General features: G+C 43.0%; 1 protein-coding gene across 13 annotated transcripts in view; it reads right to left on the reverse strand.

Annotated features, from left to right (window-relative positions):
* cbfa2t3 (CBFA2/RUNX1 partner transcriptional co-repressor 3) overlaps positions 1-14,419 on the reverse strand; it is a 211,687-nt gene that overhangs the window by 144,826 nt on the left and 52,442 nt on the right. For 2 of the 13 annotated variants that reach the window (XM_063067310.1, XM_063067307.1), the window contains exon 2: positions 5,889-5,924. The exons of the other annotated variants lie outside the window; for them this stretch is intronic. The gene's annotated coding sequence lies outside the window, so the exon portion shown is untranslated. The remainder of the gene's footprint in view (positions 1-5,888; positions 5,925-14,419) is intronic. 13 annotated transcript variants of the gene reach the window in all.

Raw genomic sequence — 14,419 nt, forward strand, 5'->3', positions numbered from 1 at the left:
CTATAGCAATGAATTCCACAGATTCAGCACTCTCTGGTTAAAGAAATTCCTACTCATTTTTGATTTTGAAGGGATGTCCTTATATTTTGAGGCTGTGCCCTCTGGTCCTAGACGCTCCCATCTCCCACTACGGGAAACATCCTCTTCATGTCCACTCTATCTAGTCCTTTCAATAAGCAGTAGATTTCAATGAGATCCCCCCTCATTCTTCTAAACTCCAGTTAATACAGACATAGAGCATTCAAACACTCCTCATTCATTAACCCTTTCATTCCTGAGATTATTACATAAACTTCTTTTAGATCCTCTCCAATGCCAGCACATCCATTCTTAAATTTGGAGGCTAAAATCCAAGGAGGGGAGGAGAATATGGCGGCGCGACGCAGCATGCGTAGCCGCTCCGAAATGATATTTGTTAAGTAGGGGCCGTGCACAATCCTGATTTGATGGAGACAGACATGAGAAGCACAGAGGAACATCTGGAAAAACTTCTGAAATGCCTGCTTTGCTGCCGCTGCTACTGTGCGATCGAGAATCTCCGGAGGGGAAGTCCCCAAATCCTCGGCTTTGCCTGTTGCCTGTTGCCGGGGCTGGGGTCCAAGCGCACAGCAGAGATGGTGCTCGGTGTTGGAGGGCTGGTCGGAGGCTCGAAGTTTTCGGACGGACTCAAGAGTCCGCTGTGGTCGGGTGCTTCCAGGGTGCTGCATCAGCAAGTTTGCGGTGCTGGAGGTTCATGGCAGGGAGAGTTTTTTTCCTTCCTTCTACCATCTGCATGAGATGATGGGACTTTCGAGAGACTTTGAGACTTTTTTTACCGTGCCCATGGTCTGTTCTTTATCAAATTATGGTATTGCTTTGCACTGTTGTAACTATATGTTATAATTATGTGGTTTTTGTCAGTTTTTCAGTGGGTTTGTTTTGTGTTTCTGTGATATCATTCTGGAGGAACATCGTATCATTTCTTAATGCATGCATTATTAAATGGCAATAAAAGAGGACTGTGTGTCCTCATAATCTAAAATCTAAAACTGCTCAGAATACTCCAAATGCGATCTGACCAATGCCTTATAAAGCCTCAGCATTGCATCAGCCTTATATAGCATGGTTGGGTGTGTCTAGAGCAAGAGGGCACAAGTACAAGTGAGAGTTAGGAGATGAGGTTATCTGAGGGGGAATATCTGAGCTGAGAGCTTAATGTCTATCCATAGTCAGCATGGTTTCCTCAAGGGAAAATCTTGCCTGACACGTCTATTGGAATCGTTTGAAGAAATAGCAAGCAGGATAGACAGAGGAGAAGTGGTTGATGTTGTGTACTTGGTTTTTCAGAAGGCCTTTGACAAGGTGCCACACATAAGGCTACTTAACAAGCTACGAGCCCGTGGTATTACAGAAAAGATTCTATCATGCATTAAGCAGTGGCTGATTGGAGGGAGGCAAAGAGTGGGAATGGAGGGAGCCTTTTCTGGCTGGCTGCCAGTGACTTGTGGTGTTCCAAAGGGGTCTGTGTTGGACTGATTCCTTTTACGTTATATGTCAATGATTTGAGTGCTGGAATTGATGGCTTTGTTGCAAAGTTTGCAGACAGTATGAAGGTAGGTGGAGGGGCAGGTAGTTTTGAGGAAGTAGAGAGACCACAGAAGGATGTAGATCTGGAGAATGAGCAAAGAAGTGACAAATGAAATACAGTGTTGGGAAATACACATAGGTAGAAAGGGTTGACTATTTTCTAAATGGAGAGAAAATATAAAATACTGAGGCACAAAGGGAATTGGGAGTCCTTGTGCAGGATTCCCTGAAGAGGCATTGATCGCGTGGATAGTCAGAGGCTTTTTCCCAGGACTGAAATAGCTAACACAAAAGGGCACAGTTTTAAGGTGCATGGAAATAGGTACAGAGGAGATGTTGGGGGTAAGTTTTTTTTTTACACAGATGGTGAGTGCATGGGATGGGCTGCCGGTGATGGTGGTGGAGGCAAATACAATAGGGTCTTTTAAGAGACTTTTGGATAGGTACATGGAGCTTAGAAAAATAGAGGGCTATGGGTAACCCTAGGTAATTTCTAAAGTAAGTACATGTTTGGCACAGCATTGTGGGCTGAAGGACCTGTATTTTGCTGTAGTTTTTCTATGTTTCTATTATTTTGCAGGTTGAGACTGTGGTGAGGAAGGCAAATGTAATGTAGGCATTCATTTCAAGAGGACTGGAATATAAAAGCAAAGATGTAATGTTGAGACTTTATAAAGCACTGTTAGGCCTCACTTGGCAGTATTGTGAACAGTTTTGGGCACCTTGGAAAGGATGTGCTGAAACTGGAGAGGATTGAAAGGAAGTTCACAAAAATGATTCCAGGACGGATTCCTGTCACAATATGTGGACAGGCCGACCAGGGGAAATGCCATACTAGATCCAGTACTAGGTAACAAACCGGTTCAGGTCACAGATCTCTCAGTGGGTGAGCATCTGGGGGACAGTGACCACAACTCCCTGACCTTTACCATTATCATGGAAAAGGATAGAATCAGAGAGGACAGGAAAATTTTTAATTGGGGAAGGGCAAATTATGAGGCTATAAGGCTAGAACTTGCGGATGTGAATTGGGATGATGTTTTTGCAGGGAAGTGTACTATACACATGTGGTCGATGTTTAGGGATCTCTTGCAGGATGTTAGGGATAAATTTGTCCCGGTGAAGAAGATAAAGAATGGTTGGAAAATTTAGTCAGGTGGAAGAAGACAGCATACATGAGGTTTAGGAAGCAAGGATCAGATGGGTCTATTGAGGAATACAGGGTAGCAAGAAAGGAGCTTAAGAAGGGGCTGAGAAGAGCAAGAAGGGGGCATGAGAAGGCCTTGGTGAGTAGGATAAAGGAAAACCCTAAGGCTTTCTTCAATTATGTGAAGAACAAAATGATGACAGGAGTGAAGGTAGGACCGATTAGAGATAAAGGTGGGAAGATGTGCCTGGAGGCTGTGGAAGTGAGTGCGGTCCTCAATGAATACTTCTCTTCAGTATTCACCAATGAGAGAAAATTTGATGAAGGTGAGGACAATATGAGTAAGATTGATGTCCTGGAGCATGTTGATATTAAGGGAGAGGAGGTGTTGGAGTTGTTAAAATACATTAGGACAGATAAGTCCCCGAGGCCTGACAGAATATTCCCCAGGCTGCTCCATGAGGCGAGAGAAGAGATTGTTGAGGCTCTGGCTTGGATCTTTATGTCCTCGTTGTCCACGGTAATGGTACCGGAGGATTAGAAGGAGGCGAATGTTGTCCCCTTGATCAAAAAAGGTAGTAGGGATAGTCCGGGTAATTATAGACCAGTGAGCCTTACGTCTGTTGAAAGCTGTTGGAAAAGATTCTTAGAGATAGGATCTACGGGCATTTAGAGAATCATGGTCTGATCAGGGACAGTCAGCATGGCTTTGTGAAGGGCAGATTGTGTCTAACAAGCCTGATAGAGTTCTTTGAGGAGGTGACCAGGCATATAGATGAGGGTAGTGCAGTGGACGTGATCTATATGGATTTTAGTAAGGCATTTGACAAGGTTCCACACAGTAGGCTTATTCAGAAAGTCAGAAGGCATGGGATCCAGGGAAGTTTGGCCAGGTGGATTCAGAGTTGGCTTGCCTGCAGAAGGCAGAGGGTCATGGTGGAGGGAGTACATTCAAATTGGAGGGTTGTGACTAGAGGTGTCCCACAAGGATCGGTTCTGGGACCTCTACTTTTCATGATTTTTATTAACGACCTGGATGTGGGGGTAGAAGGGTGGGTTGGCAAGTTTGCAGATGACACAAAGGTTAGCGGTGTTATAGATAGTGTAGAGGATTGTTGAAGATTGTAGAGAGACATTGATAGGATGCAGAAGTGGGCTGAGAAATGGCAGATGGAGTTCAACCCAGAGAAGTGTGAGGTGGTACACTTTGGAAGGACAAACTCCAAGGCAGAGTACAAAGTAAATGGCAGGATACTTGGTAGTGTGGAGGAGCAGAGGGATCTGGAGGTACATGTCTACAGATCCCTGAAGGTTGCCTCACAGGTAGATAGGGTAGTTAAGAAAGCTTATGGGGTGTTAGCTTTCATAAGTCAAGGGATAGAGTTTAAGAGTCGTGAGGTAATGATGCAGCTCTATAAAACTCTGGTTAGGCCACACTTGGAGTACTGTGTCCAGTTCTGGTCACCTCACTATAGGAAGGATGTGGAAGCATTGGAAAGGGTACAGAGGAGATTTACCAGGATGCTGCCTGGTTTAGAGAGTATGCATTATGATCAGGGATTAAGGGAGCTAGGGCTTTACTCTTTGGAGAGAAGGAGGATGAGAAGAGACATGATAGAGGTGTACAAGATAATAAGAGGAATAGATAAAGTGGACAGCCAGCGCCTCTTCCCCAAGGCACCACTGCTCAATACAAGAGGACATGGCTTTAAGGTAAGGGGTGGGAAGTTCAAGGGGGATATTAGAGGAAGGTTTTTTACTCAGAGAATGGTTGGTTCGTGGAATGCACTGCCGGAGTCAGTGGTGGAGGCAGATACACTAGTGAAATTTAAGAGACTACTAGACAGGTATATGGAGGAATTTAAAGTGGGGGGGGGGTTATATGGGAGGCAGGGTTTGAGGGTCGGCACAACATTGTGGGCTGAAAGGCCTGCACTGTGCTGTACTATTCTATGTTTAAACAGCTTGTTGTATGAAGAGTTTTTGATGGCTCTGGGCCTGTATTCGCCAGAAATCAGAAGAATGAGGGGTGACCTCATTGAAACCTATCAAATGCTGAAAGGCCTTGACAGAGTGGATGTGGAGATGATATCTTCTATGGTGGGAGAGTCTAACCAGAGGGGACAGCCTCAGAATAGAGGGGCGTCCTTTTAGAACAGAGATGAGGAGGGATTGCTTTAGCCAGAGAGTGGCAAATCTGTGGAATTCTTTGCCACAGGCAGCTGTGGAGGCCAAGTCTTTATATATATTTAAGACAGAGCTTGATAGATTCTAGATTGGTCAGGGCATGAAGGGATGTGGGCAGAAGGAGGGAGATTGGGGCTGAGAGGCAAAATAAATCAGCCATGATGAAATGGCGGAGCAGACTCGAATGGTTAAATGGCCTAATTCTGCTCCTATGTCTTCTGGTCTTGTATACGTAGTCAATGGCATTTCAAAAAGTTGTCACGAAGTGAAACAATCACAATTTACTGAAGCTGCTATTGCCTCGCAACTTGTTGCAGTTTCTCGTTTTCAGCTCCTGAAATCCCCTGGTATGTTGCAAGCTGATAAAAGCCACACCACAAAATACAGAAGTGACAGAAAACAGTGGCTTCTGCTTTTATCAGGGAGTGCAGCTGTGTCCGCACTTGGGACATCTGCAAGGCAGGAAGTGCTTTGCTACTCTTATTGAGGTTTAAAACCTCAGTGCTCGTTAATAAATAGAAAGACTTTTTGTCTTGCCTCATTTTTATTGAGGACTGTGATGTTCTCCAGCACAGTATGGAAGTGAGCTTGGATTTTGTGTTTAAGTCTCTCTAGTGCACTTGAACAAAACTTTCAGATTCAGAGGTTTTAGCGATATCCTCTGAACTATGTGATAGAATGTTTTAGTGCAAAAACTGCAGTTCAAGGTCTAAAAGGGATTGACATGGCACAATGCCGAGTGGAGGAGAAAGAAATCTGTACACAGAGTATGGCGATTACAGCAATGAATGATATTCACTGTCCTCAAAGTTTAATCAGACCAATATCCAAGAGTTGTGAATTTCCTCTATTGTTTGTTTCACTAGTGAGATACTTTGTGCCCAATTCAGAACATTCCTTGATTCTCATATATGCTCATGTAGATTAACAACCCAAAATGTGGCACAACATATTCACAAGACATTGAATTTCAGAGCCTGGTACTCACCCTAGAATCTTTGAAATTTTCCTGATAACAAATGACCTAGATAGTTGAATAGAAGGAATTATGAGATAATGCAGGACGATGCAATTACATCAAATTTGGCTTTAAAGTTCTTAGATTGTAGAAGGATGATAAAGAGACATAATGACTTCTACCATTTTGACATTTTGAAAAAAAGATGAATAAGAGGATACCCTCCGCTGCCCCTCTTCCAGCTCACCTGGCTTCACCTCCTAACCTCTAGCTTGTCATCCCTTCCCTCCCCTCACCTGCTTATTCTATCTTCTTCCCCTTCATTTCCAGTCCTGATGAAAGGTTTCAGCCCAAAATGTCAACTCTTTGTTCTTTTCCATAGATGCTACCTGACTTGCAGAGTTCCTCCAGCATTTTGTGTGTGTTACTCTGAATAAGAAAAATCCATTATCTGTATGGTAAAATGAGATACAGTTGATGTGTGTTGATAAGATCTGAGCTTGAAGCAAGATCGAAAGGGAGCAATAATCGTAGTAGCATCCAGAAAACACCATTAGTCTGTGGTGACAAAGGCAGGTTGAACTGGATGGAGGGGTCATTCATCTCATGAACTCAGCGTTGCCCGTAGTGATTTGTTTGAGAGAGGTACAAAGCATTCAGATAGGTACATGGAAGGGCAGGACCTAGAGGGATGTGGACTGGGACTAGACCGATGGGCGTGGTCGTTGGCAGGGATCCCAAAGGGTCTGAATCCATGCTGTATTGCTCTGATTTTAGGTAGCAAGGCATGAGTCAAAGGCCCTCCAAGTGGTACACAATCTTACTGTTCCACTCACACTATTCATTTGCTTTTACTGATTATAACTTATTATGATATTTCACTAATTATAATGAACATGTTGCTGGTCTCCACGTTGCAGTATTACCTTGTGTTAACTATCTTAAATTAAAGTCACCAGAGATACACATCTCCCGATGTTCACTGTTCACTGACCAGCAGGGCACAGGAACACCAGAGATACACATCTCCCGATGTGCACTGTTCACTGACCAGCAGGGCACGGGAACACCAGAGATACACATCTCCCGATGTGCACTGTTCACTGACCAGCAGGGCACAGGAACACCAGAGATACACATCTCCCGATGTGCACTGTTCACTGACCAGCAGGGCACAGGAACACCAGAGATACACATCTCCCGTTGTTCACTGTTCACTGACCAGCAGGGCACAGGAACACCAGAGATACACATCTCCCGATGTGCACTGTTCACTGACCAGCAGGGCACAGGAACACCAGAGATACACATCTCCCGATGTGCACTGTTCACTGACCAGCAGGGCACAGGAACACCAGAGATACACATCTCCCGATGTGCACTGTTCACTGACCAGCAGGGCACAGGAACACCAGAGATACACATCTCCCGATGTTCACTGTTCACTGACCAGCAGGGCACAGGAACAGACTCTTGAGCCGCAATATCTGTGCCAATCATGACGCCAATTTAAAGTACACAGCTGAGCCTTCTACACATGATCTATAGCTTACATTGTTTCAGCTGCAACCTTAGCAGCATCAGGACAAAAGTTCTGTTTCATAAAGTTAACATTCCATAGCTGTTCCTGTGTTCGTCTAAATGCCTCGGAGATGTTGCAAATATATTTGCTTTTACCGCCTTCCTAGCAGTGCAATCCAGGCACCTACCACTACCTGTGTAAAATATCTACCTTGTAAATCTCCTTAAAACTTTCTCCCTCATCTCAAAGCTATGCTCTGTGGTATTTAACATTTCCGCTCTGGGGAAAGGACCTTGACTATCAACACATTCTACAGTGCCTATAAAAAGTGTCACCCCCCCACCCCCATGGAAGTTTTCATGTTTTACTGTTTTACAATATTGAATCACAATGGATTTTTGACACAATCAACAGAAAAAAGACTTTCATATCAAAGTGAAAACAAATCTCTACGAAGTGATCTAAATTAATTACAAATATAGAACACAAGATAATTGATTGCATAAGAATTCACCCCCTTCAGGTCAGTACTTAGTAGATGCACCTTAGGCAGCAATTACAGCTTTGAGTCTGTGTGGATAGGTCTCGATCAGCTTTACACATTTGGACACTGCAATTTTTCTAATTTCTTCTTTACAAATTTGCTCAAGCTCTGTCAGGGGATCATGAGGGAACAGCCCTTTTCAAGTCCGGCCACAAATTCTCAATAAAATTGAGGTCTGCACTCTGACTTGGCCACTCCAGGACATTAACTTTGTTGTCTTTAGGCAATTCCTGTGTAGCTTTGGTTTTATGCTTGGGGTCATTCTCTCAAATCTTCTCCCAAGTCATGGTTCTCTTACAGACTGTATCAGGTTTTCCTCCAGGATTTCCCTGTATTTTGCTGCACTCATTTTACCCTCTACCTTCACAAGCCTTCCAGGGTCTGCTGCAGTGAAGCATCCCCACAGCATGAAGCAGCCACCAGCATACTTCATGGTAGGGATGGCGTGCTTTTTGATGATGTGCAGTGTTTGCCTTATGCCAGACAAAGTATTTAGTCTGATGGCCAAAAAGCTCAATTTTGGTTTCATTAGACCATAGAATTTTCTTCCAGCTGACTTCAGAGTCTCCCATATGCCTTCTGGCAAACTCCAGCTGAGACTTCATGTGATTTTTTTTTCCCAACAGAGGCGTTCTCTTTGCCATTCTCCCATAAAGCTGCAACTGGTGAATCACTCGGGCAACAGTTGTATGCACAGTCTCTCCCATCTCAGCCACTGAAGCTTGTAACTCCTCCAGAGTTGTCATAGGTCTCTTGGTGGCCTCCCTCACTGGTCTCCTTCTTGCACAGTCACTCAGTTTTTGAGGACAGCCTGCTCTAGGCAGATTTACTGCTGTACTATATTCTTTCCATTTCTTGATGATTGACTAAACTGCATTCCAAGGGATATACAGTGACTTGGAAATTTTCTTGTATCCATCTCCTGACTTGTGCTTTTCAATAATGTTTTCGCGGAGTTGCTTGGAGTGTTCTTTCGTCTTCATGGATTTTTTTGCTGCTGGTCTGTATATTGCAATAGCACCTTGTATTTTTGCCAGAATATTGACTTACCAGCAGTTGGACCTTCCAGATAAAGGTGTATTTTTACTACAATCAATTGAAACACCTTGACTGCACACAGGTCTCCAAAAACAGATCTCCATTTCACTAATTATGTGACTTCTAAAACCAACTGGCTGCAGCAGTGATGATTTGGTGTGTCCTTTTAAAGGGAGGTGAAAACATATGCATTCAATTATTGTGTGTTTTATATTTCTAATTAGTTTAGATCACTTTGCAGAGATTTGTATTCATTTTGACATGGAAGTGTATTTTTCTGTTGATCAGTGTCAAATAAGGCAAATTAAATCACTGTTAATCAATGTTGTAAAATAATATAACATGAAAACTTCTGCAGCGGGGTTGGGGGGTGAATACTTTTTATAGACACTGTATCTACCTATTTCAAAGCTAAGTCCTGTAGTATTTGACATTTCCACCCCCGGGAAAGAACTTTGACTATTTACCCTATCTCTGCCTCTCATAATTTTATAAACTTCAGTCAGGTTGCCTCTTAGCCTCTGTTGCTCGAGAGAAAACCCAAGTTTGTCCATTCTTTCCTAATAGCTAATACTCTCGAATCCAGACAGCATCCTAGTGAATCTATTCTGTACCCTCTCCAAAGCCTCCACATCCTTCCAGCAAGAGAACAACCAGAACTGCACACAATGCTCAAAATGTTGCCCAATCAAAGTTTTATACAGGTGCAATATGACTCCACAACTTTTATACTCAACACCCCAACTAATGAAGGCAAACATTGTACACCTACTCTACCTCCTTATCTGCCTATGTTGCTACTTTCAGGGAGTAATGGTCCTGCACTCAATGATGCCTCTGTATGTCAGATCATCAGACCATATCTTCATAGCAATTTCTGATGCCCAAACTATATCTATAATGCAATCAAAATTACCAGCAGAAAGTGGTTCTCACTGTGATCTCTACTCATCAGCTGTTTGCATTAATACCTTCCATTGGTTTACCTACAACCTTCAAAGCACCAGGACGATAGCTGTAGTTTCATAAAGTTCCCACAGTCCTACGCTTTCAAGCCTAGAGTCATTTCCTCACGTCTGCACCCTCCACTTCATTGAGAACTTACGGGATGATCTGTTCTGCTCTATGTGATATTCATTTTGGAGACGTCACACAATCTCCCTGCCTCTATCCTTTCTTCCTCATGGTTTGGCATGCCCTCTGATCCTACATACAATACTCAAGTATACACATATGTGGAAGGTGCAGTAAGACAATGACAATGTAGTCAAGCGCGACCTTGGAACTGAGACCCGCCAGAGATACCTCTACTTACTACAGATGAGATAGACTGTGGGAGTATGTACTCAAGCCAATAGAGTGAGGCCTCTGTAGTGAGACTCTTTCATAAAGGTCTTCCTAAAACAATGCCCTTTTACACAATGGGGATGCTGGAGGCAGACAAGGCCAGAGTATGGGAGGGATGTGAAACATACCCCACAACCAAGGTTCTATTGTCTTGACTAACTGCAAAATATCATCGGCTGGCTGCTTGAAGATTTGCTTGACTTTAAAACCTGTATTGAGATTGGCGAGTAAGAAATTCAAACATACACAATGATCAATATCAATGATCAATGACCAATATAGAAATTGCAGTCGTCTGTTCAGACTTTAGAACTGTGTGGGTGGCAGGGGGCCGTGCTGTTCTCGCAGTGCACAGGATCAAAAATACATAATATCCAATAGGTATAGTATAGTTGAATGTATAGTACAGTTGGGTCTATTCCTTTGGCAGTGTGTAAGTGACTGAACTCCAGTGACTGATGTTTGAGCAGAGGGTGTAAGTTCCTAGCTCATTGTCACAGGATTGGTGTCAGGCACCCCGAAAAAGCACAACCCTTTCATCGCACATATCTGACTGGCTGTTCTGATCTCTCAGCATCTGAACCAAAGCATCTCTTTTTGGGGCACCATTTGATATGTATGAAATTGAGCAAACACATACCTGGGTATGCACCTGACTATTGGTGGCTCAGCCCCAAGACTGACAGATGTGCAATTTGGGAGGATTTCCTGAGGAACTTTATTTACTGTTGAGCGTTCTTGGATGAGAAACATATTTTCAAACCACTTATTTCACATCGCCTTAAAAAAGTGCTTTTGTGAAATTCATAATGAATTAATATTTAGTTTCTGTATTTTGTGTTAACAGTTGCACTTGGACAGTGGTATATTTAAAGTGTTGATTAGTCTTCATGAGCCTTTGCCTATGTTACTCAGAAACTGAACTGTTGTTTCATGTCTAACTTGTGCAGTACAGCATTTATCCATCAGAAATCAGAAAGAAAGAATTCATCAGTCTAATTATTTGTGGGATGGAGACAAAAGAGGAGGAGCTGGAGGGAACAGGATATGTTCCCTTTAGTGTTAGTAGGCTGGAAGAATGTGGGCTGATAGAGTTTAATCCAGACAAATGTGAATGGGAGGTCAAATGTAAGAGGAAGTTATTCAATAAATGCTAGGACCCTTAGGAGTACAATGCACAAAGGATAGAATCATAGAGTCATAAAAAGTACAGCACAGAAGCAGGCCTTTTGGCCCATCTAGTCAGTGCTGAGCCCTTTAAACTGCCTACTCCCATCAACCTGCACTGGGACCATAGCCCTCCATAACCCCGTCACCCAAATTTCTCTCAACAATTGAAATATAGCTTGCATACATACCAAATTCTCATGACCCTCTGAATGAAGAAGTCTGCTCTCATGTTCCCCTTAAACTTTTCATCTTTCACCCTTAATCCGTGATCTCTAGTTGTAGTCCCATCAAACTTCAGTGGAAAAACCCTGCTTGCATTTACCCTATCTATACCCCTCATAATCTCGTCTACCTCAATCAATTCTCCCTGCAATCTTCTACATTCCAAGGAATAAAGTCCTAACTTATTCAATCTTTTCAATCTTTCCATATAACTCAGGTCCTCCAAACCTGGCAACATGTAAATTTTCTCTGTACTCTTTCAATTTTATTTGCATCTTTCCTGGAGGTAGGTGATGCACCATCAATTACTCCAAAAGACTGGAAGTAGAGTGAATACTGAAAGGCTTTTATTAGCAGTAAAATGTGACCTCCACCATGCTGAGTATCTGCCCCTGGACTGAGGAGGAGGAGCAATGGGAGGAGCCACAGGAGCAGTCAGCAGAGGGGCATGTCCAGACAGGTAACCCAGTTACAACATATATATATGGTTTACCACAGTAGGTGACCAAAACTGTACACAATATTCCAAATTAGACCTCACCAATGTCTTACGAACTTCAACGTACCATCCCATCTCCCGTGCTTAGTACTTTGATTTATGAAAGCCAATGTGCCAAAAGCTTTCTTATTGACCCAGACAACCTGTGACACTATTCAATGAATTATGGACCTGTGTTCCCAGATCCCTTTGTTCTACAGTACTCCTCAGTGCCAGCCCATTTTCCAACTGATCCAGATCCCACTGCAACCCACTAATAGCCTTCCTCACTGTCCACTACACCCCAAACCTTGGTGTCATCCACATATTTGCTGATCCAGTTAACCACATTATCATCCATATTCACTCTCTGGCTTCTCCCACAAAGCCAATGTCTAATCCAATTTACTACCTCATCTTGAATGCTGACCAGCTGAACGTTCTTGATTGACCTCCCATGTGCGACCTGTTAAATACCTCGATAAAGTCCATGCAGACAACATCCATTGCCTTACCTTCATCAACTTTCCTGATAACTTACACGTCTATCCAAGTACTCATATATCCAGTCCGTTAGAACACCTTCCAATAACTTTCTCATTACTGATGTCACGCTCACCAGCCTATAATTTCCTGGTTTGGTTTTAGTGGCTTTCTTAAACAGTGGAACAACATTGGCTATCCCCCATTCCCCCTGCACCCCACCTGTTGCTAAGAGTCCATGAAGTTAATGGCATTTTGCGTCACTTCTATGTGTCTGTCTCCTGAGTAAGTACAGAAGCAAAAAATGCTTTTAAGATCTCTCCCATCTGTTTTGGCTCCATGCATGGATTAGTATTCTGATCTTCCAGAGAATCAAGTTTGTCCCTTGTGATCCTTTTTCTCTTAATTTATCTGTAGAATCCCTTAGGATTCTCTTTCACCTTGTCAGCTAAGGCAACTTCATGCCTCCTTTTAGCCCTCCTGATTTCTTTAAGTGTTCTCTTGCATTTCTTATACTCCATAAGCACCTCGTTTGTTCCTACCTGCCTATACCTGCTATGCACCTCCTTTCTTCCCTCAACTGGGGCCTCAACCAAGGTTCCCTACACCTGTTATCGTTACCTTTTATTCTGACATGCACATTCAACCTTTGTACTCTCAAAATTTCACTTTTGAAGGCCTCCCACTTACCAAGTACACCTTTGTCAGGAAACAGCCTGTCCCGATCCACACTTGCCAGATCCTTTCTGATACCATCAAAATTGGCCTTTCTCCAAGTTAGAATCTCAACCCAACTCCCCGCTCCCACACCCAAGCAGCAGCAAAGCAACAATCCTCCCTACCCACCAGCAAAAAAAAAGCATTGGCGCCCCTCCACTGAGCACTCAAGCGTGCAGCAAACCATCGATAAAGACACAGACTTGCAGTACCCCGAAGACTACTGGTTCACCCTGTAATTCAACATACCACAGGCTCTCTCTCTCCCCCTAATAAGGGAAAAAGAGGTGTCTCTGTTTCACAGCGAGAGGGGAGACATAACAAAACAACTCGCTAATTTGTTAAAAGTTTGTTGCGTCGCTTTTTCCAAGCTCTTCAATGTATCTGTATGAAAACAGTGTGCAATTCAGGATTCTCACTGTACCTCAGTAATAATTCACTTTACCCATTTACCAATTTACATGATAGTGTTGCTAAAGGATACTTGGATAGACACATGAACGTGAAGGCTATAGAGGAATATGGATCATGTGCAGGCAGATGTGGCACTTGGGACAGACATCACATGCTGAAGACCCTGTTCTTGTACTGTATTCTTCTATGTTGTCCGGGTATCAGGGTCTAATTAATCTCTCAGGTCCACAGTACCAGAATACATACTTGCATAAATTGTTGTCATGTCTGCCTAAATAAATATCAGATTGGGCATGTTTGGTATTGTCTGTGTTGAAGTAGCTGACAATGAAATAAGTAAAATATTTGGGCCCAGAACACACACACACTTATGACTCAAGCTAAATTAAATCAGTATTAGCAGGTAAGTGGTGCTGTGGAAATTGGAGGGATTGAAATATTGACAAATCCCAGGGTCCACAAATCTGCTTCCCAGAGTACTAAGGAAATAGTGGATGCAGTGGTGCCTACTTCTTTGGAACATTTCCAACAGATTGGAGGGGATCCAATGTAACCACACCTTTTAAAAAAAAAGGTAAAAAAATAGGAAACTAATGATAGATTAGCCTTAAATCAGTGAAAACACT

This window comes from Mobula hypostoma, chromosome 14, assembly GCF_963921235.1.
Source record: "Mobula hypostoma chromosome 14, sMobHyp1.1, whole genome shotgun sequence".
In the NCBI taxonomy this organism is placed as follows: Eukaryota; Metazoa; Chordata; class Chondrichthyes; order Myliobatiformes; family Myliobatidae; genus Mobula; species Mobula hypostoma.